General features: G+C 38.9%; 27 non-coding genes and 12 pseudogenes across 27 annotated transcripts; all 39 read left to right on the forward strand.

Annotated features, from left to right (window-relative positions):
• The first annotated feature begins 137 nt into the window (after positions 1–137).
• On the forward strand, positions 138–256 carry LOC146032747 (5S ribosomal RNA). The gene has a single exon (XR_014458167.1). It is a non-coding gene; the product is annotated as a 5S ribosomal RNA (ribosomal RNA).
• Positions 257–601: 345 nt separating this feature from the next.
• On the forward strand, positions 602–720 carry LOC146028089 (5S ribosomal RNA; annotated as a pseudogene).
• A 344-nt stretch (positions 721–1,064) lies between these two features.
• On the forward strand, positions 1,065–1,183 carry LOC146032970 (5S ribosomal RNA). Its single transcript, XR_014458380.1, has one exon. It is a non-coding gene; the product is annotated as a 5S ribosomal RNA (ribosomal RNA).
• Positions 1,184–1,528: 345 nt separating this feature from the next.
• On the forward strand, positions 1,529–1,647 carry LOC146028308 (5S ribosomal RNA; annotated as a pseudogene).
• Positions 1,648–1,991: 344 nt separating this feature from the next.
• LOC146027784 (5S ribosomal RNA) lies at positions 1,992–2,110 on the forward strand (annotated as a pseudogene).
• A 346-nt stretch (positions 2,111–2,456) lies between these two features.
• LOC146027832 (5S ribosomal RNA) lies at positions 2,457–2,575 on the forward strand. Its single transcript, XR_014455152.1, has one exon. It is a non-coding gene; the product is annotated as a 5S ribosomal RNA (ribosomal RNA).
• A 345-nt stretch (positions 2,576–2,920) lies between these two features.
• On the forward strand, positions 2,921–3,029 carry LOC146029343 (5S ribosomal RNA; annotated as a pseudogene).
• Positions 3,030–3,374: 345 nt separating this feature from the next.
• On the forward strand, positions 3,375–3,483 carry LOC146029723 (5S ribosomal RNA; annotated as a pseudogene).
• A 345-nt stretch (positions 3,484–3,828) lies between these two features.
• On the forward strand, positions 3,829–3,947 carry LOC146035115 (5S ribosomal RNA). The gene has a single exon (XR_014460519.1). It is a non-coding gene; the product is annotated as a 5S ribosomal RNA (ribosomal RNA).
• Positions 3,948–4,292: 345 nt separating this feature from the next.
• LOC146032749 (5S ribosomal RNA) lies at positions 4,293–4,411 on the forward strand. The gene has a single exon (XR_014458169.1). It is a non-coding gene; the product is annotated as a 5S ribosomal RNA (ribosomal RNA).
• A 345-nt stretch (positions 4,412–4,756) lies between these two features.
• Positions 4,757–4,875, forward strand: LOC146032787 (5S ribosomal RNA). The gene has a single exon (XR_014458205.1). It is a non-coding gene; the product is annotated as a 5S ribosomal RNA (ribosomal RNA).
• Positions 4,876–5,220: 345 nt separating this feature from the next.
• LOC146028090 (5S ribosomal RNA) lies at positions 5,221–5,339 on the forward strand (annotated as a pseudogene).
• Positions 5,340–5,683: 344 nt separating this feature from the next.
• LOC146032971 (5S ribosomal RNA) lies at positions 5,684–5,802 on the forward strand. The gene has a single exon (XR_014458382.1). It is a non-coding gene; the product is annotated as a 5S ribosomal RNA (ribosomal RNA).
• A 345-nt stretch (positions 5,803–6,147) lies between these two features.
• LOC146028309 (5S ribosomal RNA) lies at positions 6,148–6,266 on the forward strand (annotated as a pseudogene).
• Positions 6,267–6,610: 344 nt separating this feature from the next.
• LOC146027787 (5S ribosomal RNA) lies at positions 6,611–6,729 on the forward strand (annotated as a pseudogene).
• A 346-nt stretch (positions 6,730–7,075) lies between these two features.
• LOC146027844 (5S ribosomal RNA) lies at positions 7,076–7,194 on the forward strand. Its single transcript, XR_014455153.1, has one exon. It is a non-coding gene; the product is annotated as a 5S ribosomal RNA (ribosomal RNA).
• A 345-nt stretch (positions 7,195–7,539) lies between these two features.
• On the forward strand, positions 7,540–7,648 carry LOC146029344 (5S ribosomal RNA; annotated as a pseudogene).
• A 376-nt stretch (positions 7,649–8,024) lies between these two features.
• Positions 8,025–8,143, forward strand: LOC146027856 (5S ribosomal RNA). Its single transcript, XR_014455154.1, has one exon. It is a non-coding gene; the product is annotated as a 5S ribosomal RNA (ribosomal RNA).
• Positions 8,144–8,488: 345 nt separating this feature from the next.
• Positions 8,489–8,597, forward strand: LOC146029345 (5S ribosomal RNA; annotated as a pseudogene).
• Positions 8,598–8,942: 345 nt separating this feature from the next.
• LOC146027869 (5S ribosomal RNA) lies at positions 8,943–9,061 on the forward strand. Its single transcript, XR_014455157.1, has one exon. It is a non-coding gene; the product is annotated as a 5S ribosomal RNA (ribosomal RNA).
• Positions 9,062–9,406: 345 nt separating this feature from the next.
• On the forward strand, positions 9,407–9,525 carry LOC146034108 (5S ribosomal RNA). Its single transcript, XR_014459514.1, has one exon. It is a non-coding gene; the product is annotated as a 5S ribosomal RNA (ribosomal RNA).
• A 344-nt stretch (positions 9,526–9,869) lies between these two features.
• Positions 9,870–9,988, forward strand: LOC146027880 (5S ribosomal RNA). The gene has a single exon (XR_014455158.1). It is a non-coding gene; the product is annotated as a 5S ribosomal RNA (ribosomal RNA).
• Positions 9,989–10,332: 344 nt separating this feature from the next.
• Positions 10,333–10,451, forward strand: LOC146032118 (5S ribosomal RNA). The gene has a single exon (XR_014457562.1). It is a non-coding gene; the product is annotated as a 5S ribosomal RNA (ribosomal RNA).
• A 344-nt stretch (positions 10,452–10,795) lies between these two features.
• On the forward strand, positions 10,796–10,914 carry LOC146030759 (5S ribosomal RNA). Its single transcript, XR_014456248.1, has one exon. It is a non-coding gene; the product is annotated as a 5S ribosomal RNA (ribosomal RNA).
• A 345-nt stretch (positions 10,915–11,259) lies between these two features.
• Positions 11,260–11,378, forward strand: LOC146034397 (5S ribosomal RNA). The gene has a single exon (XR_014459804.1). It is a non-coding gene; the product is annotated as a 5S ribosomal RNA (ribosomal RNA).
• A 345-nt stretch (positions 11,379–11,723) lies between these two features.
• Positions 11,724–11,842, forward strand: LOC146027893 (5S ribosomal RNA). Its single transcript, XR_014455160.1, has one exon. It is a non-coding gene; the product is annotated as a 5S ribosomal RNA (ribosomal RNA).
• Positions 11,843–12,187: 345 nt separating this feature from the next.
• LOC146027904 (5S ribosomal RNA) lies at positions 12,188–12,306 on the forward strand. The gene has a single exon (XR_014455162.1). It is a non-coding gene; the product is annotated as a 5S ribosomal RNA (ribosomal RNA).
• A 345-nt stretch (positions 12,307–12,651) lies between these two features.
• LOC146034507 (5S ribosomal RNA) lies at positions 12,652–12,770 on the forward strand. The gene has a single exon (XR_014459912.1). It is a non-coding gene; the product is annotated as a 5S ribosomal RNA (ribosomal RNA).
• A 344-nt stretch (positions 12,771–13,114) lies between these two features.
• On the forward strand, positions 13,115–13,233 carry LOC146027915 (5S ribosomal RNA). The gene has a single exon (XR_014455163.1). It is a non-coding gene; the product is annotated as a 5S ribosomal RNA (ribosomal RNA).
• A 345-nt stretch (positions 13,234–13,578) lies between these two features.
• Positions 13,579–13,697, forward strand: LOC146027928 (5S ribosomal RNA). The gene has a single exon (XR_014455165.1). It is a non-coding gene; the product is annotated as a 5S ribosomal RNA (ribosomal RNA).
• Positions 13,698–14,042: 345 nt separating this feature from the next.
• LOC146032907 (5S ribosomal RNA) lies at positions 14,043–14,161 on the forward strand. Its single transcript, XR_014458319.1, has one exon. It is a non-coding gene; the product is annotated as a 5S ribosomal RNA (ribosomal RNA).
• Positions 14,162–14,506: 345 nt separating this feature from the next.
• On the forward strand, positions 14,507–14,625 carry LOC146032439 (5S ribosomal RNA). Its single transcript, XR_014457874.1, has one exon. It is a non-coding gene; the product is annotated as a 5S ribosomal RNA (ribosomal RNA).
• Positions 14,626–15,601: 976 nt separating this feature from the next.
• Positions 15,602–15,710, forward strand: LOC146029369 (5S ribosomal RNA; annotated as a pseudogene).
• Positions 15,711–16,055: 345 nt separating this feature from the next.
• Positions 16,056–16,174, forward strand: LOC146034120 (5S ribosomal RNA). Its single transcript, XR_014459527.1, has one exon. It is a non-coding gene; the product is annotated as a 5S ribosomal RNA (ribosomal RNA).
• A 345-nt stretch (positions 16,175–16,519) lies between these two features.
• Positions 16,520–16,638, forward strand: LOC146027719 (5S ribosomal RNA). Its single transcript, XR_014455107.1, has one exon. It is a non-coding gene; the product is annotated as a 5S ribosomal RNA (ribosomal RNA).
• A 345-nt stretch (positions 16,639–16,983) lies between these two features.
• Positions 16,984–17,102, forward strand: LOC146027849 (5S ribosomal RNA; annotated as a pseudogene).
• A 346-nt stretch (positions 17,103–17,448) lies between these two features.
• LOC146031430 (5S ribosomal RNA) lies at positions 17,449–17,567 on the forward strand. The gene has a single exon (XR_014456897.1). It is a non-coding gene; the product is annotated as a 5S ribosomal RNA (ribosomal RNA).
• A 345-nt stretch (positions 17,568–17,912) lies between these two features.
• LOC146027468 (5S ribosomal RNA) lies at positions 17,913–18,031 on the forward strand. The gene has a single exon (XR_014454868.1). It is a non-coding gene; the product is annotated as a 5S ribosomal RNA (ribosomal RNA).
• Positions 18,032–18,376: 345 nt separating this feature from the next.
• Positions 18,377–18,495, forward strand: LOC146032403 (5S ribosomal RNA). The gene has a single exon (XR_014457840.1). It is a non-coding gene; the product is annotated as a 5S ribosomal RNA (ribosomal RNA).
• The last annotated feature ends 4,689 nt before the right edge of the window (positions 18,496–23,184 follow it).

A 23,184-nucleotide genomic window follows, 5' to 3' on the forward strand; every position in this document is an offset into this window, starting at 1 on the left:
TGCTAATATTATGTCCTGTAGGTCTTTTTACATTACCAACACATGATTTTTTTCAGTAAGCCAATACAGTTAGGAAACTTTTTTATTAGCTTACCTGGTTATAGAAGTAGAAGAGGGCAAAAAAGTGCCTGTATCTCACCTACAGCCATACCACATTGGATACGCCCAATCTCGTCTGATCTTGGAAGCTAAGCAGTGTTGGGCCTGGTTAGTACTTGGGTGGGAGACCACATGGGAACACCACGTGCTGTAGGTTTTTTCCCATTACTGGCAAATTCTTTTTATTCTCTAGCTATTTAAATTGGAAACTTTTTATTTTTATTGCCAATACAGACATTTGGGAGAGGTCAAACAGACACAATAGCCATCACCTAAAGACTTACCACACTGTTTCGGCCCAATTCCAACTGCTTTTGGCAGCTAAATAGTGTTGAGCCTCTTTAGTAGTTTAATTTGAGACCACCTGCTAATTTTATGTCCTGTAGGTCTTTTTACATTGCCAACACATGATTTTTTTCAGTAAGCCAATACAGTTAGGAAACTTTTTTATTAGCTTACCTTTAGATAGAAGTAGAAGAGGGCAAAAAAGTGACTGCATCTCACCTACAGCCATACCACATTGGATACGCCCAATCTCGTCTGATTTTGAAAGCTAAGCAGTGTTGGGGCTGGTCAGTACTTGGGTGGGAGACCACATGGGAACACCAGGTGCTGTAGGTTTTTTCCCATTACTGGCAAATTGTTTTTATTCTCTAGCTATTTAAATTGGAAACTTTTACTTTTTATTGCCAATACAGACATTTGAGAGAGGTGAAACTGACACAATAGCCATCACCTAAAGACTTACCACACTGTTTCGTCCCAATTCCAACTACTTTTGGCACCTAACAGTGTTGAGCCTCATTAGTAGTTTAATTTGAGACCACCTGCTAATATTATGTCCTGTAGGTCTTTTTACATTACCAACACATGATTTTTTTCAGTAAGCCAATAATGTTAGGAAACTTTTTTATTAGCTTACCTGGTTATAGAAGTAGAAGAGGGCAAAAAAGTGACTGTATCTCACCTACAGCCATACCACATTGGATACGCCCAATCTCATCTGATCTTGGAAGCTAAGCAGTGTTGGGCCTGGTTAGTACTTGGGTGGGAGACCACATGGGAACACCATGTGCTGTAGGCTTTTTCCCATTACTGGCAAATTGTTTTTATTCTCTAGCTATTTAAATTGGAAACTTTTTCTTTTTATTGCCAATACAGACATTTGGGAGAGGTCAAACAGACACAATAGCCATCACCTAAAGACTTATAACACTGTTTCGGCCCAATTCCAACTGCTTTTGGCAGCTAAATAGTGTTGAGCCTCTTTAGTAGTTTAATTTGAGACCACCTGCTAATATTATGTCCTGTAGGTATTTTTACATTACCAACACATGATTTTTTTCAGTAAGCCAATACAGTTAGGAAACTTTTTTATTAGCTTACCTTTAGATAGAAGTAGAAGAGGGCAAAAAAGAGCCTGTATCTCACCTACAGCCATACCACATTGGATATGCTCAACCTCGTCTGATCTTGGAAGCTAAGCAGTGTTGGGCCTGGTTAGTACTTGGGTGGGAGACCACATGGGAAGACCACGTGCTGTAAGTTTTTTCCCATTACTGGCAAATTGTTTTTATTCTCTAGCTATTTAAATTGTAAACTTTTTCTTTTTATTGCCAATACAGACATTTGAGAGAGGTGAAACAGACACAATAGCCATCACCTAAAGACTTACCACACTGTTTCGGCCCAATTCCAACTGCTTTTGGCAGCTAAACAGTGTTGAGCCTCATTAGTAGTTTAATTTGAGACCACCTGCTAATATTATGTCCTGTAGGTCTTTTTACATTACCAACACATGATTTTTTCAGTAAGCCAATACAGTTAGGAAACTTTTTTATTAGCTTACCTGGTTATAGAAGTAGAAGAGGGCAAAAAAGTGACTGTATCTCACCTACAGCCATACCACATTGGATACGCCCAATCTCGTCTGATTTTGGAAGCTAAGCAGTGTTGGGCCTGGTTAGTACTTGGGTGGGAGACCAAATGCGAACACCACGTGCTGTAGGTTTTTTTTCCATTACTGGCAAATTGTTTTTATTCTCTAGCTATTTAAATTGGAAACTTTTTCTTTTTATTGCCAATACAGACATTTGAGAGAGGTGAAACAGACACAATAGCCATCACCTAAAGACTTACTTCACTGTTTCGGCCCAATTCCAACTGCTTTTGGCAGCTAAACAGTGTTGAGCCTCTTTAGTAGTTTAATTTGAGACCACCTGCTAATATTATGTCCTGTAGGACTTTTTACATTACCAACACATGATTTTTTTCAGTAAGCCAATACAGTTAGGAAACTTTTTTATTAGCTTACCTGGTTATAGAAGTAGAAGAGGGCAAAAAAGTGCCTGTATTTCACCTACAGCCATACCACATTGGATACGCCCAATCTCGTCTGATCTTGGAAGCTAAGCAGTGTTGGGCCTGGTTAGTACTTGGGTGGGAGACCACATGGGAACACCAGGTGCTGTAGGTTTTTTCCCATTACTGGCAAATTGTTTTTATTCTCTAGCTATTTAAATTGGAAACTTTTTCTTTTTATTGCCACTACAGACATTTGGGAGAGGTCAAACAGACACAATAGCCATCACCTAAAGACTTACCACACTGTTTCGGCCCAATTCCAACTGCTTTTGGCAGCTAAATAGTATTGAGCCTCTTTAGTAGTTTAATTTGAGACCACCTGCTAATATTATGTCCTGTAGGTCTTTTTACATTACCAACACATGATTTTTTTCAGTAAGCCAATACAGTTAGGAAACTTTTTTATTAGCTTACCTGGTTATAGAAGTAGAAGAGGGCAAAAAAGTGCCTGTATCTCACCTACAGCCATACCACGTTAGATACGCCTGATCTTGGAAGCTAAGCAGTGTTGGGCCTGGTTAGTACTTGGGTGGGAGACCACATGGGAACACCAGGTGCTGTAGGTTTTTTCCCATTACTGGCAAATTGTTTTTATTCTCTAGTTATTTAAATTGGAAACTTTTTCTTTTTATTGCCAATACAGACATTTGAGAGAGGTGAAACAGACACAATAGCCATCACCTAAAGACTTACCACACTGTTTCGGCCCAATTCCAACTGCTTTTGGCAGCTAAACAGTGTTGAGCCTCATTAGTAGTTTAATTTGAGACCACCTGCTAATATTATGTCCTGTAGGTCTTTTTACATTAGCAACACATGATTTTTTTCAGTAAGCCAATAATGTTAGGAAACTTTTTTATTAGCTTACCTGGTTATAGAAGTAGAAGAGGGCAAAAAAGTAACTGTATCTCACCTACAGCCATACCTCATTGGATACGCCTGATCTTGGAAGCTAAGCAGTGTTGGGCCTGGTTAGTATTTGGGTGGGAGACCACATGGGAACACCACGTGCTGTATGTTTTTTCCCATTACTGGCAAATTGTTTTTATTCTCTAGCTATTTAAATTGGAAACTTTTTCTTTTTATTGCCAATATAGAAATTTGAGAGAGGTGAAACAGACACAATAGCCATCACCTAAAGACTTACAACACTGTTTTGGCCCAATTCCAACTGCTTTTGGCAGCTAAACAGTGTTGAGCCTCATTAGTAGTTTAATTTGAGACCACCTGCTAATATTATGTCCTGTAGGTCTTTATACATTACCAACACATGATTTTTTTCAGTAAGCCAATAATGTTAGGAAACTTTTTTATTAGCTTACCTGGTTATAGAAGTAGAAGAGGGCAAAAAAGTGCATGTATCTCACCTACAGCCATACCACATTGGATACGCCCAATCTTGTCTGATCTTGGAAGCTAAGCAGTGTTGGGTCTGGTTAGTACTTGGGTGGGAGACCACATGGGAACACCAAGTGCTGTAGGTTTTTTCCCATTACTGGCAAATTGTTTTTATTCTCTAGCTATTTAAATTGGAAACTTTTTCTTTTTATTGCCAATACAGACTTCTGGGAGAGGTCAAACAGACACAATAGCCATCACCTAAAGACTTACCACACTGTTTCGGCCTAATTCCAACTGCTTTTGGCAGCTAAACAGTGTTGAGCCTCTTTAGTAGTTTAATTTGAGACCACCTGCTAATATTATGTCCTGTAGGTCTTTTTACATTACCAACACATGATTTTTTTCAGTAAGCCAATACAGTTAGGAAACTTTTTTATTAGCTTACCTGGTTATAGAAGTAGAAGAGGGCAAAAAAGTGCCTGTATCTCACCTACAGCCATACCACATTGGATACGCCCAATCTCGTCTGATCTTGGAAGCTAAGCAGTGTTGGGCCTGGTTAGTACTTGGGTGGGAGACCACATGGGAACACCACGTGCTGTAGGTTTTTTCCCATTACTGGCAAATTCTTTTTATTCTCTAGCTATTTAAATTGGAAACTTTTTATTTTTATTGCCAATACAGACATTTGGGAGAGGTCAAACAGACACAATAGCCATCACCTAAAGACTTACCACACTGTTTCGGCCCAATTCTAACTGCTTTTGGCAGCTAAATAGTGTTGAGCCTCTTTAGTAGTTTAATTTGAGACCACCTGCTAATATTATGTCCTGTAGGTCTTTTTACATTACCAACACATGATTTTTTTCAGTAAGCCAATACAGTTAGGAAAAATTTTTATTCGCTTACCTGGTTATAGAAGTAGAAGAGGGCAAAAAAGTGCATGTATCTTACCTACAGCCATACCACATTGGATACGCCCACTCTCGTCTGATCTTGGAAGCTAAGCAGTGTTGGGCCTGGTTAGTACTTGGGTGGGAGACCACATGGGAACACCAGGTGCTGTAGGTTTTTTCCCATTACTGGCAAATTGTTTATATTCACCAGCTATTTAAATTGGAAACTTTTTCTTTTTATTGCCAATACAGACATTTGGGAGAGGTCAAACAGACACAATAGCCATCACCTAAAGACTTACCACACTGTTTCGGCCCAATTCCAACTGCTTTTGGCAGCTAAATAGTGTTGAGCCTCTTTAGTAGTTTAATTTGAGACCACCTGCTAATTTTATGTCCTGTAGGTCTTTTTACATTGCCAACACATGATTTTTTTCAGTAAGCCAATACAGTTAGGAAACTTTTTTATTAGCTTACCTTTAGATAGAAGTAGAAGAGGGCAAAAAAGTGACTGCATCTCACCTACAGCCATACCACATTGGATACGCCCAATCTCGTCTGATTTTGAAAGCTAAGCAGTGTTGGGGCTGGTCAGTACTTGGGTGGGAGACCACATGGGAACACCAGGTGCTGTAGGTTTTTTCCCATTACTGGCAAATTGTTTTTATTCTCTAGCTATTTAAATTGGAAACTTTTACTTTTTATTGCCAATACAGACATTTGAGAGAGGTGAAACTGACACAATAGCCATCACCTAAAGACTTACCACACTGTTTCGTCCCAATTCCAACTACTTTTGGCACCTAACAGTGTTGAGCCTCATTAGTAGTTTAATTTGAGACCACCTGCTAATATTATGTCCTGTAGGTCTTTTTACATTACCAACACATGATTTTTTTCAGTAAGCCAATAATGTTAGGAAACTTTTTTATTAGCTTACCTGGTTATAGAAGTAGAAGAGGGCAAAAAAGTGACTGTATCTCACCTACAGCCATACCACATTGGATACGCCCAATCTCATCTGATCTTGGAAGCTAAGCAGTGTTGGGCCTGGTTAGTACTTGGGTGGGAGACCACATGGGAACACCATGTGCTGTAGGCTTTTTCCCATTACTGGCAAATTGTTTTTATTCTCTAGCTATTTAAATTGGAAACTTTTTCTTTTTATTGCCAATACAGACATTTGGGAGAGGTCAAACAGACACAATAGCCATCACCTAAAGACTTATAACACTGTTTCGGCCCAATTCCAACTGCTTTTGGCAGCTAAATAGTGTTGAGCCTCTTTAGTAGTTTAATTTGAGACCACCTGCTAATATTATGTCCTGTAGGTATTTTTACATTACCAACACATGATTTTTTTCAGTAAGCCAATACAGTTAGGAAACTTTTTTATTAGCTTACCTTTAGATAGAAGTAGAAGAGGGCAAAAAAGAGCCTGTATCTCACCTACAGCCATACCACATTGGATATGCTCAACCTCGTCTGATCTTGGAAGCTAAGCAGTGTTGGGCCTGGTTAGTACTTGGGTGGGAGACCACATGGGAAGACCACGTGCTGTAAGTTTTTTCCCATTACTGGCAAATTGTTTTTATTCTCTAGCTATTTAAATTGTAAACTTTTTCTTTTTATTGCCAATACAGACATTTGAGAGAGGTGAAACAGACACAATAGCCATCACCTAAAGACTTACCACACTGTTTCGGCCCAATTCCAACTGCTTTTGGCAGCTAAACAGTGTTGAGCCTCATTAGTAGTTTAATTTGAGACCACCTGCTAATATTATGTCCTGTAGGTCTTTTTACATTACCAACACATGATTTTTTCAGTAAGCCAATACAGTTAGGAAACTTTTTTATTAGCTTACCTGGTTATAGAAGTAGAAGAGGGCAAAAAAGTGACTGTATCTCACCTACAGCCATACCACATTGGATACGCCCAATCTCGTCTGATTTTGGAAGCTAAGCAGTGTTGGGCCTGGTTAGTACTTGGGTGGGAGACCAAATGCGAACACCACGTGCTGTAGGTTTTTTTTCCATTACTGGCAAATTGTTTTTATTCTCTAGCTATTTAAATTGGAAACTTTTTCTTTTTATTGCCAATACAGACATTTGAGAGAGGTGAAACAGACACAATAGCCATCACCTAAAGACTTACTTCACTGTTTCGGCCCAATTCCAACTGCTTTTGGCAGCTAAACAGTGTTGAGCCTCTTTAGTAGTTTAATTTGAGACCACCTGCTAATATTATGTCCTGTAGGACTTTTTACATTACCAACACATGATTTTTTTCAGTAAGCCAATACAGTTAGGAAACTTTTTTATTAGCTTACCTGGTTATAGAAGTAGAAGAGGGCAAAAAAGTGCCTGTATTTCACCTACAGCCATACCACATTGGATACGCCCAATCTCGTCTGATCTTGGAAGCTAAGCAGTGTTGGGCCTGGTTAGTACTTGGGTGGGAGACCACATGGGAACACCAGGTGCTGTAGGTTTTTTCCCATTACTGGCAAATTGTTTTTATTCTCTAGCTATTTAAATTGGAAACTTTTTCTTTTTATTGCCACTACAGACATTTGGGAGAGGTCAAACAGACACAATAGCCATCACCTAAAGACTTACCACACTGTTTCGGCCCAATTCCAACTGCTTTTGGCAGCTAAATAGTATTGAGCCTCTTTAGTAGTTTAATTTGAGACCACCTGCTAATATTATGTCCTGTAGGTCTTTTTACATTACCAACACATGATTTTTTTCAGTAAGCCAATACAGTTAGGAAACTTTTTTATTAGCTTACCTGGTTATAGAAGTAGAAGAGGGCAAAAAAGTGCCTGTATCTCACCTACAGCCATACCACGTTAGATACGCCTGATCTTGGAAGCTAAGCAGTGTTGGGCCTGGTTAGTACTTGGGTGGGAGACCACATGGGAACACCAGGTGCTGTAGGTTTTTTCCCATTACTGGCAAATTGTTTTTATTCTCTAGTTATTTAAATTGAAAACTTTTTGTTTTTATTGCCAATACTGTATTGTATTGGCAATAAAAACAAAAAGTTTTCAATTTGAGAGAGGTGAAACAGACACAATAGCCATCACCTAAAGACTTACCACACTGTTTCGGCCCAATTCCAACTTCTTTTGGCAGCTAAACAGTGTTGAGCCTCATTAGTAGTTTAATTTGAGACCACCTGCTAATATTATGTCCTGTAGGTCTTTTTACATGAGCAACACATGATTTTTTTCAGTAAGCCAATAATGTTAGGAAACTTTTTTATTAGCTTACCTGGTTATAGAAGTAGAAGAGGGCAAAAAAGTGCCTGTATCTCACCTACAGCCATACCACATTGGATACGCCCAATCTCGTCTGATCTTGGAAGCTAAGCAGTGTTGGGCCTGGTTAGTACTTGGGTGGGAGACCACATGGGAACACCAGGTGCTGTAGGTTTTTTCCCATTACTGGCAAATTTTTTTTATTCTCTAGCTATTTAAATTGGAAACTTTTTCTTTTTATTGCCAATATAGACATTTGAGAGAGGTGAAACAGACACAATAGCCATCACCTAAAGACTTACCACACTGTTTCGGCCCAATTCCAACTGCTTTTGGCAGCTAAATAGTATTGAGCCTCTTTAGTAGTTTAATTTGAGACCACCTGCTAATATTATGTCCTGTAGGTCTTTTTACATTACCAACACATGATTTTTTTCAGTAAGCCAATACAGTTAGGAAACTTTTTTATTAGCTTACCTGGTTATAGAAGTAGAAGAGGGCAAAAAAGTGCCTGTATCTCACCTACAGCCATACCACGTTAGATACGCCTGATCTTGGAAGCTAAGCAGTGTTGGGCCTGGTTAGTACTTGGGTGGGAGACCACATGGGAACACCAGGTGCTGTAGGTTTTTTCCCATTACTGGCAAATTGTTTTTATTCTCTAGTTATTTAAATTGAAAACTTTTTGTTTTTATTGCCAATACAGACATTTGAGAGAGGTGAAACAGACACAATAGCCATCACCTAAAGACTTACCACACTGTTTCGGCCCAATTCCAACTTTTTTTTTCAGCTAAACAGTGTTGAGCCTCATTAGTAGTTCAATTTGAGACCACCTGCTAATATTATGTCCTGTAGGTCTTTTTACATGAGCAACACATGATTTTTTTCAGTAAGCCAATAATGTTAGGAAACTTTTTTATTAGCTTACCTGGTTATAGAAGTAGAAGAGGGCAAAAAAGTGCCTGTATCTCACCTACAGCCATACCACATTGGATACGCCCAATCTCGTCTGATCTTGGAAGCTAAGCAGTGTTGGGCCTGGTTAGTACTTGGGTGGGAGACCACATGGGAACACCAGGTGCTGTAGGTTTTTTCCCATTACTGGCAAATTTTTTTTATTCTCTAGCTATTTAAATTGGAAACTTTTTCTTTTTATTGCCAATATAGACATTTGAGAGAGGTGAAACAGACACAATAGCCATCACCTAAAGACTTACAACACTGTTTTGGCCCAATTCCAACTGCTTTTGGCAGCTAAACAGTGTTGAGCCTCATTAGTAGTTTAATTTGAGACCACCTGCTAATATTATGTCCTGTAGGTCTTTTTACATTACCAACACATGATTTTTTTCAGTAAGCCAATAATGTTAGGAAACTTTTTTATTAGCTTACCTGGTTATAGAAGTAGAAGAGGGCAAAAAAGTGCCTGTATCTCACCTACAGCCATACCACATTGGATACGCCCAATCTCGTCTGATCTTGGAAGCTAAGCAGTGTTGGGTCTGGTTAGTACTTGGGTGGGAGACCACATGGGAACACCACGTGCTGTAGGTTTTTTCCCAGTACTGGCAAATTGTTTTTATTCTCTAGCTATTTAAATTGGAAACTTTTTCTTTTTATTGCCAATACAGACATCTGGGAGAGGTCAAACAGACACAATAGCCATCACCTAAAGACTTACCCCACTGTTTCGGTCCAATTCCAACTGCTTTTGGCAGCTAAATAGTGTTGAGCCTCTTTAGTAGTTTAATTTGAGACCACCTGCTAATATTATGTCCTGTAGGTCTTTTTACATTACCAACACATGACTTTTTCAGTAAGCCAATACAGTTAGGAAACTTTTTTATTAGCTTACCTGGTTATAGAAGTAGAAGAGGGCAAAAAAGTGACTGTATCTCACCTACAGCCATACCACATTGGATACGCCCAATCTCGTCTGATCTTGGAAGCTAAGCAGTGTTGGGCCTGGTTAGTACTTGGGTGGGAGACCACATGGGAACACCAGGTGCTGTAGGTTTTTTCCCATTACTGGCAAATTGTTTTTATTCTATAGCTATTTAAATTGGAAACTTTTTCTTTTTATTGTCAATACAGACATTTGAGAGAGGTGAAACAGACACAATAGCCATCACCTAAAGACTTACCACACTGTTTTGGCCCAATTCCAACTGCTTTTGGCAGCTAAACAGTGTTGAGCCTCATTAGTAGTTTATTTGAGACCACCTGCTAATATTATGTCCTGTAGGTCTTTTTACATTACCAACACATGATTTTTTTCAGTAAGCCAATAATGTTAGGAAACTTTTTTATTAGCTTACCTGGTTATAGAAGTAGAAGAGGGCAAAAAAGTGACTGTATCTCACCTACAGCCATACCACATTGGATACGCCCAATCTCGTCTGATCTTGGAAGCTAAGCAGTGTTGGGCCTGGTTAGTGCTTGGGTGGGAGACCACATGGGAACACCAGGTGCTGTAGGTTTTTTCCCATTACTGGCAAATTGTTTTTATTCTATAGCTATTTAAATTGGAAACTTTTTCTTTTTATTGTCAATACAGACATTTGAGAGAGGTGAAACAGACACAATAGCCATCACCTAAAGACTTACCACACTGTTTTGGCCCAATTCCAACTGCTTTTGGCAGCTAAACAGTGTTGAGCCTCATTAGTAGTTTATTTGAGACCACCTGCTAATATTATGTCCTGTAGGTCTTTTTACATTACCAACACATGATTTTTTTCAGTAAGCCAATAATGTTAGGAAACTTTTTTATTAGCTTACCTGGTTATAGAAGTAGAAGAGGGCAAAAAAGTGACTCTATCTCATCTACAGCCATACCACATTGGATACTCCCAATCTCATCTGATCTTGGAAGCTAAGCATTGTTGGGCCTGGTTAGTACTTGGGTGGGAGACCACATGGGAACACCAGGTGCTGTAGGTTTTTTCCCATTACTGGCAAATTGTTTTTATTCTCTAGCTATTTAAATTGGAAACTTTTTATTTTTATTGCCAATACAGACATTTGGGAGAGGTCAAACAGACACAATAGCCATCACCTAAAGACTTACCACACTGTTTCGGCCTAATTCCAACTGCTTTTGGCAGCTAAACAGTGTTGAGCCTCTTTAGTAGTTTAATTTGAGACCACCTGCTAATATTATGTCCTGTAGGTCTTTTTACATTACCAACACATGATTTTTTTCAGTAAGCCAATACAGTTAGGAATCTTTTTTATTCGCTTACCTGGTTATAGAAGTAGAAGAGGGCAAAAAAGTGCCTGTATCTTACCTACAGCCATACCACATTGGATACGCCCACACTCGTCTGATCTTGGAAGCTAAGCAGTGTTGGGCCTGGCTAGTACTTGGGTGGGAGACCACATGGGAACACCAGGTGCTGTAGGTTTTTTCCCATTACTGGCAAATTGTTTTTATTCTCTAGCTATTTAAATTGGAAACTTTTTCTTTTTATTGCCAATACAGACATTTGGGAGAAGTCAAACAGACACAATAGCCATCACCTAAAGACTTACCACACTTTTTCGGCCCAATTCCAACTGCTTTTGGCAGCTAAATAGTGTTGAGCCTCTTTAGTAGTTTAATTTGAGACCACCTGCTGATATTATGTCCTGTAGGTCTTTTTACATTGCAAACACATGATTTTTTTCAGTAAGCCAATACAGTTAGGAAACTTTTTTATTAGCTTACCTTTAGATAGAAGTAGAAGAGGGCAAAAAAGTGACTGCATCTCACCTACAGCCATACCACATTGGATACGCCCAATCTCGTCTGATCTTGGAAGCTAAGCAGTGTTGGGCCTGGTTAGTACTTGGGTGGGAGACCACATGGGAACACCAGGTGCTGTAGGTTTTTTTCCCATTACTGGCAAATTGTTTTTATTCTCTAGCTATTTAAATTGGAAACTTTTTCTTTTTATTGCTAATACAGACATTTGGGAGAGGTCAAACAGACACAATAGCCATCACCTAAAGATTTACCACACTGTTTCGGTCCAATTCCAACTGCTTTTGGCAGCTAAATAGTGTTGAGCCTCTTTAGTAGTTTAATTTGAGACCACCTGCTAATATTATGTCCTGTAGGTCTTTTTACATTACCAACACATGATTTTTTCAGTAAGCCAATACAGTTAGGAAACTTTTTTATTAGCTTACCTGGTTATAGAAGTAGAAGAGGGCAAAAAAGTAACTGTGTCTCACCTACAGCCATACCACATTGGATACGCCCAATCTCGTCTGATCTTGGAAGCTAAGCAGTGTTGGGCCTGGTTAGTACTTGGGTGGGAGACCACATGGGAACACCAGGTGCTGTAGGTTTTTTCCCATTACTGGCAAATTGTTTTTATTCTCTAGCTATTTAAATTGGAAACTTTTTCTTTTTATTGCCAATACAGACATTTGAGAGAGGTGAAACAGACACAATAGCCATCACCTAAAGACTTACCACACTTTTTTGGCCCAATTCCAACTGCTTTTGGCAGCTAAACAGTGTTGAGCCTCATTAGTAGTTTAATTTGAGACCACCTGCTAATATTATGTCCTGTAGGTCTTTTTACATTAGCAACACATGATTTTTTTCAGTAAGCCAATAATGTTAGGAAACTTTTTTATTAGCTTACCTGGTTATAGAAGTAGAAGAGGGCAAAAAAGTGACTCTATCTCACCTACAGCAATACCACATTGGATACGCCCAATCTCGTCTGATCTTGGAAGCTAAGCATTGTTGGGCCTGGTTAGTACTTGGTTGGGAGACCACATGGGAACACCACGTGCTGTAGGTTTTTTCCCATTACTGGCAAATTGTTTTTATTCTCTAGCTATTTAAATTGGAAACTTTTTCTTTTTATTGCCAATACAGACATTTGGGAGAGGTCAAACAGACACAATAGCCATCACCTAAAGACTTACCACACTGTTTCGGCCTAATTCCAACTGCTTTTGGCAGCTAAACAGTGTTGAGCCTCTTTAGTAGTTTAATTTGAGACATCCTGCTAATATTATGTCCTGTAGGTCTTTTTACATTACCAACACATGATTTTTTCAGTAAGCCAATACAGTTAGGAAACTTTTTTATTAGCTTACCTGGTTATAGAAGTAGAAGAGGGCAAAAAAGTAACTGTGTCTCACCTACAGCCATACCACATTGGATACGCCCAATCTCGTCTGATCTTGGAAGCTAAGCAGTGTTGGGCCTGGTTAGTACTTGGGTGGGAGACCACATGGGAACACCAGGTGCTGTAGGTTTTTTTCCCATTACTGGCCAATTGTTTTTATTCTCTAGCTATTTAAATTGGAAACTTTTTCTTTTTATTGCTAATACAGACATTTGGGAGAGGTCAAACAGACACAATAGCCATCACCTAAAGATTTACCACACTGTTTCGGTCCAATTCCAACTGCTTTTGGCAGCTAAATAGTGTTGAGCCTCTTTAGTAGTTTAATTTGAGACCACCTGCTAATATTATGTCCTGTAGGTCTTTTTACATTACCAACACATGATTTTTTCAGTAAGCCAATACAGTTAGGAAACTTTTTTATTAGCTTACCTGGTTATAGAAGTAGAAGAGGGCAAAAAAGTAACTGAGTCTCACCTACAGCCATACCACATTGGATACGCCCAATCTCGTCTGATCTTGGAAGCTAAGCAGTGTTGGGCCTGGTTAGTACTTGGGTGGGAGACCACATGGGAACACCAGGTGCTGTAGGTTTTTTCCCATTACTGGCAAATTGTTTTTATTCTCTAGCTATTTAAATTGGAAACTTTTTCTTTTTATTGCCAATACAGACATTTGAGAGAGGTGAAACAGACACAATAGCCATCACCTAAAGACTTACCACACTTTTTTGGCCCAATTCAAACTGCTTTTGGCAGCTAAACAGTGTTGAGCCTCTTTAGTAGTTTAATTTGAGACCACCTGCTAATATTATGTCCTATAGGTCTTTTTACATTACCAACACATGATTTTTTTCAGTAAGCCAATGAAGTTAGGAAACTTTTTTATTAGCTTACCTGGTTATAGAAGTAGAAGAGGGCAAAAAAGTGCCTGTATCTCACCTACAACCATACCACATTGGATACGCCCAATCTCCTCTGATCTTGGAAGCTAAGCAGTGTTGGGCCTGGTTAGTACTTGGGTGGGAGACCACATGGGAACACCAGGTGCTGTAGGTTTTTTTCCCATTACTGGCAAATTGTTTTTATTCTCTAGCTATTTAAATTGGAAACTTTTTCTTTTTATTGCCAATACAGACATTTGGGAGAGGTCAAACAGACACAATAGCCATCACCTAAAGACTTACCACACTGTTTCGGTCCAATTCCAACTGCTTTTGGCAGCTAAATAGTGTTGAGCCTCTTTAGTAGTTTAATTTGAGACCACCTGCTAATATTATGTCCTGTAGGTCTTTTTACATTACCAACACATGATTTTTTCAGTAAGCCAATACAGTTAGGAAACTTTTTTATTAGCTTACCTGGTTATAGAAGTAGAAGAGGGCAAAAAAGTGACTGTATCTCACCTACAGCCATACCACATTGGATACGCACAATCTCGTCTGATCTTGGAAGCTAAGCAGTGTTGGGCCTGATTAGTACTTGGGTGGGAGACCACATGGGAACACCAGGTGCTGTAGGTTTTTTCCCATTACTGGCAAATTGTTTTTATTCTATAGCTATTTAAATTGGAAACTTTTTCTTTTTATTGCCAATACAGACATTTGGTGGTCAAACAGACACAATAGCCATCACCTAAAGACTTACAACACTGTTTTGGCCCAATCCCAACTGCTTTTGGCAGCTAAATAGTGTTGAGCCTCTTTAGTAGTTTAATTTGAGACCACCTGCTAATATTATGTCCTGTAGGTCTTTTTACATTAGCAACACATGATTTGGTACTTATGTAGTATCTGAGCTGCCGATTTCTAAATCGGGTCGAATCGGGCACATCGCATCGCATCGCATGCGACCATCGATGCGATGCGATGCGATGCGATGCGATGACCCGATTTTTCCATAGGAATCAATGTTAAAATGGACTGAGTCCATTTTAACATGGAATTCAATGGGAAAAAGGGGTCCTTTTCATACCCCTACTATCCAAGTGGGCATGGAGTTGGATATAAACCTGTGGCGAGCGTAGCGAGCCACCGAGCCCGAAGCGTGGCGAGCGTAGCGAGCCCCGCGAGGGGACACAGAATACCGGCCCCTCGCGGGGCTCGCTTCGCTCGCCACGCTTCGGGCTCGGTGGCTCGCTACGCTCGCCACAGGTTTATATCCAACTCCATGCCCACTTGGATAGTAGGGGTATGAAAAGGACCCCTTTTTCCCATTGAATTCCATGTTAAAATGGACTCAGTCCATTTTAACATTGATTCCTATGGAAAAATCGGGTCATCGCATCCGATGGTCGCATGCGATGCGATGCGATGCGATATCGCATCGCATCGCATCTGATTGTATGCCTTAACTTAAGGCATACAATCAAAAAATCGGCAGCCCAGATACTACATAAGTACCCATGATTTTTTTCAGTAAGCCAATAATGTTAGGAAACTTTTTTATTAGCTTACCTGGTTATAGAAGTAGAAGAGGGCAAAAAAGTGGCTGTATCTCACCTACAGCCATACCACATTGGATACGCCTGATCTTGGAAGCTAAGCAGTGTTGGGCCTGGTTAGTACTTGGGTGGGAGACCACATGGGAACACCAGGTGCTTTAGGTTTTTTCCCATTACTGGCAAATTGTTTTTATTCTCTAGCTATTTAAATTGGAAACTTTTTCTTTTTATTGCCAATATAGACATTTGAAAGAGGTGAAACAGACACAATAGCCATCACCTAAAGACTTACCACACTGTTTTGGCCCAATTCCAACTGCTTTTGGCAGCTAAACAGTGTTGAGCCTCATTAGTAGTTTAATTTGAGACCACCTGCTAATATTATGTCCTGTAGGTCTTTTTACATTACCAACACATGATTTTTTTCAGTAAGCCAATAATGTTAGGAAACTTTTTTATTAGCTTACCTGGTTATAGAAGTAGAAGAGGGCAAAAAAGTTACTCAATCTCACCTACAGCCATACCACATTGGATACGCCCAATCTCGTCTGATCTTGGAAGCTAAGCAGTGTTGGGCCAGCTTAGTACTTGGGTGGGAGACCACATGGGAACACCACGTGCTGTAGGTTTTTTCCCATTACTGGCAAATTATTTTTATTCTCTAGCTATTTAAATTGGAAACTTTTTCTTTTTATTGCCAATACAGACATTTGGGAGAGGTCAAACAGACACAATAGCCATCACCTAAAGACTTATAACACTGTTTCGGCCCAATTCCAACTGCTTTTGGCAGCTAAATAGTGTTGAGCCTCTTTAGTAGTTTAATTTGAGACCACCTGCTAATATTATGTCCTGTAGGTATTTTTACATTACCAACACATGATTTTTTTCAGTAAGCCAATACAGTTAGGAAACTTTTTTATTAGCTTACCTTTAGATAGAAGTAGAAGAGGGCAAAAAAGAGCCTGTATCTTACCTACAGCCATACCACATTGGATATGCCCAATCTCGTCTGATCTTGGAAGCTAAGCAGTGTTGGGCCTGGTTAGTAGTTGGGTGGGAGACCACATGGGAAGACCACGTGCTGTAAGTTTTTTCCCATTACTGGCAAATTGTTTTTATTTTCTAGCTATTTAAATTGGAAACTTTTTCTTTTTATTGCCAATACAGACATTTGAGAGAGGTGAAACAGACACAATAGCCATCACCTAAAGACTTACCACACTGTTTCGGCCCAATTCCAACTGCTTTTGGCAGCAAAACAGTGTTGAGCCTCATTAGTAGTTTAATTTGAGACCACCTGCTAATATTATGTCCTGTAGGTATTTTTACATTACCAACACATGATTTTTTTCAGTAAGCCAATACAGTTAGGAAACTTTTTTATTAGCTTACCTTTAGATAGAAGTAGAAGAGGGCAAAAAAGAGCCTGTATCTCACCTACAGCCATACCACATTGGATATGCCCAATCTTGTCTGATCTTGGAAGCTAAGCAGTGTTGGGCCTGGTTAGTACTTGGGTGGGAGACCACATGGGAAGACCACGTGCTGTAAGTTTTTTCCCATTACTGGCAAATTGTTTTTATTCTCTAGCTATTTAAATTGGAAACTTTTTTCTTTTTATTGCCAATACAGACATTTGAGAGAGGTGAAACAGACACAATAGCCATCACCTAAAGACTTACCACACTGTTTCGGCCCAATTCCAACTGCTTTTGGCAGCTAAACAGTGTTGAGCCTCATTAGTAGTTTAATTTGAGACCACCTGCTAATATTATGTCCTGTAGGTCTTTTTACATTACCAACACATGATTTTTTTCAGTAAGCCAATAATGTTAGGAAACTTTTTTATTAGCTTACCTGGTTATAGAAGTAGAAGAGGGCAAAAAAGTGACTGCATCTCACCTACAGCCATACCACATTGGATACGCCCAATCTCGTCTGATCTTGGAAGCTAAGCAGTGTTGGGCCTGGTTAGTACTTGGGTGGGAGACCACATGGGAACACCAGGTGCTGTAGGGTTTTTCCCACTACTGGCAAATTGTTTTTATTCTATAGCTATTTAAATTGGAAACTTTTTCTTTTTATTGCCAATACAGACATTTGAGAGAGGTGGAACAGACACAATAGCCATCACCTAAAGACTTACCACACTGTTTTGGCCCAATTCCAACTGCTTTTGGCAGCTAAACAGTGTTAAGCCTCATTAGTAGTTTAATTTGAGACCACCTGCTAATATTATGTCCTGTAGGTCTTTTTACATTACCAACACATGATTTTTTTCAGTAAGCCAATAATGTTAGGAAACTTTTTTATTAGCTTACCTGGTTATAGAAGTACAAGAGGGCAAAAAAGTGACTCTATCTCACCTACAGCCATACCACATTGGATACGCCTAATCTCGTCTGATCTTGGAAGCTAAGAAGTGTTGGGCCTGGTTAGTACTTGGGTGGGAGACCACATGGGAACACCACGTGCTGTAGGTTTTTTCCCATTACTGGCAAATTGTTTTTATTCTCTAGCTATTTAAATTGGAAACTTTTTCTTTTTATTGCCAATACAGACATTTGGGAGAGGTCAAACAGACACAATAGCCATCACCTAAAGACTTACCACACTGTTTCGGCCTAATTCCAACTGCTTTTGGCAGCTAAACAGTGTTGAGCCTCTTTAGTAGTTTAATTTGAGACCACCTGCTAATATTATGTCCTGTAGGACTTTTTACATTACCAACACATGATTTTTTTCAGTAAGCCAATACAGTTAGGAAACTTTTTTATTAGCTTACCTGGTTATAGAAGTAGAAGAGGGCAAAAAAGTGCCTGTATCTCACCTACAGCCATACCACATTGGATACGCCCAATCTTGTCTGATCTTGGAAGCTAAGCAGTGTTGGGCCTGGTTAGTACTTGAATGGGAGACCACATGGGAACACCAGGTGCTGTAGGTTTTTTCCCATTACTGGCAAATTGTTTTTATTCTCTAGCTATTTAAATTGGAAACTTTTTCTTTTTATTGCCAATACAGACATTTGGGAGAGGTCAAACAGACACAATAGCCATCACCTAAAGACTTACCACACTGTTTTGGTCCAATTCCAACTTCTTTTGGCAGCTAAATAGTGTTGAGCCTCTTTAGTAGTTTAATTTGAGACCACCTGCTAATATTATGTCCTGTAGGTCTTTTAACATTGCCAACACATGATTTTTTTCAGTAAGCCAATACAGTTAGGAAACTTTTTTATTAGCTTACCTTTAGATATGCAATAGGGGGGGTGGGGGAAGGGGAATTAGGAGTCCGCACACACTTTTTATTTGAAATGTCCCCTGTATTTTATTTGGGGATTGGCCTTTAAATGCTGTTTATTAGGCAGCGGGTGCTATCCGGGCAATAGGATTGGAGTACAGGTTCAAGAAGAAAAAGAATTGCACTGTGGATGCACACCTGAAGAAAAGAATATTTCAAAAAGAGTAGAGATATTCTATTTTGGTTTTTAAAATTTTTTAACTTTATTGGTTTGATTCAAGGTAAAAAAGGGGAGATAGACCTGTCGGGATTTTTTAACATATAGAATCCGTGTGGTGATCTTCCCTTGGTACTTGTGATATTTTCAAAAAGAGATTAAAATACACATACAAACATACAACACATAGTGTACTGTGCTAATGCACAAAAAAGATAGAAATGGTGAATAAAGGGATTAAAAGAGTTCCCCTTTTGCTGGCTTACAGAAAGATGTTGTGTCTGAGTTAGGTTCTTTTCCTGAGGTACTTAGGTATTTTATATATCACCCTTTTTCGGGGTTTTGTACCTCCTAGGTTTACTAGCCCCCTCTCACAGGGTTTTGTAAATCCTTTTCATAGAATTATGGCCTCCTAGATTCACTAACCCCCTCTCACCGGGTTTTGTGAATACTAGGAGTGATTTTTAAGGTTTTTATGTCACCTTAATCGGAGTGTTATTTCCCAGGCAGTTTTATTACTGTATTCCTGGTCTCCTTTTAAGGTGATTGACTACCATCTGATTATATATTATTTAGTATACTGTTTGTTTCCGGAGAGATTTATCTCTGATTTCAAAATGATGCAGATTTTATATCCAATAGTTGCATAGGTCACACAAAGATTCTGTTATTATACGGTAATTTTGTATGCAGGTTTATGTACAGTGCAGCTCTCTCTCACTGAGCTGTATACTGTTTATGTTTTTCTATCTGCGCTATAATGCCCTTAGGAGGGTAATTCTATGTGGATTATGGTGACTCCAATATTTAGCTGTTGTGATGCCTCTCACTCACACTGAGTAGCATTCACTAGTATTTGCAATACCGGGGTTGAATTCCCTTAATTGGAGTTGATGTGGTGGTTATATCTCAAAGGTGCTGCTCACTCTCACTGAGTTGCACCTCCCACTGTTCTGATATTGGGGTTAATTCCCTTTTAGTAGGTTACCACTATAGTGTAATTTTATCGACTTGGTCATATAGTGGTCCAATCTGAAACAAGTATTGGGGTTAAAATTCCCTTGATTGTTTTTATCTGGTCACACAAATATCCACTTTTTTTATATAGAAATAGCACTTTTCTTTGTGCAGGTTTTTGAGTGCAATATAGCTCTCTCTCACTGAGCTTATTTGCTACTCAAATAACTGCACCCTCTGGGCTGATATGCTCTTATAGCTTATACCTGCTACCGTTTATAATATTGAGGTTTTAATTCCTCCAATTTGGAATATTTTTACAGTATGACCCTCTCTCACAGAGCCATTACTGTAATATATATGAGATATCAATATTGATCATATGATATTATTTTGAGTGTAAATACAAGTGCAGGATAGCTCCCTCTCACTGAGCTATTTGCTATTTATATTTAACATATAATCTGGGCTATTGCACCTTTTGATATTCACTTTGTGTGTAGGTGATGGTAGATGAAGTATTGGCAATATGACTCTCTGAGATTTATCTCTGATTTCAAAATGATACAGATTTTATATCCAATAGTTGCATAGGTCACACAAAGATTCTGTTATTATACGGTAATTTTGTATGCAGGTTTATGTACAGTGCAGCTCTCTCTCACTGAGCTGTATACTGTTTATGTTTTTCTATCTGCGCTATAATGCCCTTAGGAGGGTAATTCTATGTGGATTATGGTGACTCCAATATTTAGCTGTTGTGATGCCTCTCACTCACACTGAGTAGCATTCACTAGTATTTGCAATACCGGGGTTGAATTCCCTTAATTGGAGTTGATGTGGTGGTTATATCTCAAAGGTGCTGCTCACTCTCACTGAGTTGCACCTCCCACTGTTCTGATATTGGGGTTAATTCCCTTTTTCTCAGTAGGTCACCACTGTGGTGTACTTCTATCGATTTGGTCATATAGTGGTCCAATCTGCAATACCGGGGTTGAATTCCCTTAATTGGAGCTGGTGTGGTGGTTCTATCTCAAAGGTGCTGCTCACTCTCACTGAGTTGCACCTCCTATTGTTCTGATATTGGGGTTAATTCCCTTTTTCCCTCAGTAGGTTACCACTATAGTGTAATTTTATCGACTTGGTCATATAGTGGTCCAATCTGAAACAAGTATTGGGGTTAAAATTCCCTTGATTGTTTTTATCTGGTCACACAAATATCCACTTTTTTTATATAGAAATAGCACTTTTCTTTGTGCAGGTTTTTGAGTGCAATATAGCTCTCTCTCACTGAGCTTATTTGCTACTCAAATAACTGCACCCTCTGGGCTGATATGCTCTTATAGCTTATACCTGCTACCGTTTATAATATTGAGGTTTTAATTCCTCCAATTTGGAATATTTTTACAGTATGACCCTCTCTCACAGAGCCATTACTGTAATATATATGAGATATCAATATTGATCATATGATATTATTTTGAGTGTAAATACAAGTGCAGGATAGCTCCCTCTCACTGAGCTATTTGCTATTTATATTTAACATATAATCTGGGCTATTGCACCTTTTAATATTCACTTTGTGTGTAGGTGATGGTAGATGAAGTATTGGCAATATGACTCTCTGAGTCAAAAAGTTGCCAAGATTATATTTTATTGGTAATGTAGTATAACTCTCTCTCACTGAGTCATAGCTACCAATAATGTGATTCAGTAGTTGGAATTTTATATTTCTGAGTACTCCCAGTTGATAATGGCTTATATTTGCCCTGGGTTCAGGATATACAGTTATACTGTTTCACATTAGTTTATACCAATCTATTATAAATGGTTATTTGTTGCCATCTAGTGGTGATTCTCTGCATTCATTATGCTCTCAGTATACTATAAACTGAATCTCTAACATCAGACACATTTAAATCATAAGTACATTATTGATACATTTAATATGTCATTGTAGCTAATATGTAGCCAGCAAATAGGCTAACACGCGTTTCACAAGTCTGCTTCCTCAGAGCCTCAAGCCGAGTGTCTTCTGCTAATCATACTTATTAGGATTGGTCAGCCAATTGCTTCCCTGCTTTGTGTCACATGTTATCGCCTATCCAATAGGCATACATGATTGTTTGGCGCTGTTTCCGCCCTTACTGCAGTCCCCCGTCCATGTGACCGGCGCGTGACGTCATCACGCCGGTCACATGGGGTTTTTCAGCCAATCGCGGCTTTTCTCTGCCGCAACCCGGAAGTTCGGGCTTTACTGTGTCCGCCCCGGACTCTGTATACTCAATACGCGTTAGTTTGTTTTTATATTTTGTTAGTGTACGTCTTAATTTCTCAACATCCTTATTTACAGTACTGGGTAATCGTTCCCTGTACTCTCAATGGGTGTCTTCCTGGGGCGCTGTGTTTGGGGGAAATCTTTTGGCTGATATGGGGGTTATTGTTTTATTCCTATTTGCTATGTCCGCCCCGGACTCTGTATATTTGATACACGCTAGTTCATTTTTATATTTTATTCATGAATGTCTTTATTTGTTTGCATCCTTATTCGTAGTCTTGGTAATCGTTCCCTGTACTTTCATTAGGTGTCTTCCTGGGGCGCTGTGTTTGGGGGAAATATTGGCAGTTATAAGGGTTATTGTTTTATTCCTATTAGTGGGATTAAGGTTCCCCGGAATCTGGATGGGTAATAGTATTCTCTCTTTAGGGGTTTATACTTTATTGTAGTAACCCCGGACTCTGTATTTGGAATACATTTGATTTATTTTCAATTTTTGGCCAGTCTTCTGCTATATATTAAAGATCATTTATAGAGAACTGGATTGTGGTCATATAAGATGTTAAGAGGATAATTACTCAAAAGATGGATATATAGAATATATACTAATGGAGGAATTTGCGAGTAAGATGAAATAATATAATATAATGTGGGGTATTTTCCCATCCTAGATTAAAGTGTAATAATCTTAGTGCTTCCATGATTCTTGTGTGTATTACACAGTGAGAAAGGTAATAAATAATTTTTAGTGGTTTCATTTGATTTCTACTACTATATGCCTTAATAGTTTCCGGTAGTAGATTTTAATTTGAGTGATATCTATCCAGTAATGAGGCAAGTCAGGATTAAATAAAATAAGAAGGTGAGAAAAATATGTGAGAAAAGTATGTGCACAAAAAATAAACAAATACTATATATGGGGAGAGGGGGTGTGGTGTTTT

The sequence above is a fragment of the Crinia signifera genome, chromosome 8 (assembly GCF_055691185.1).
Source record: "Crinia signifera chromosome 8, ASM5569118v1, whole genome shotgun sequence".
NCBI classification, from domain to species: Eukaryota; Metazoa; Chordata; class Amphibia; order Anura; family Myobatrachidae; genus Crinia; species Crinia signifera.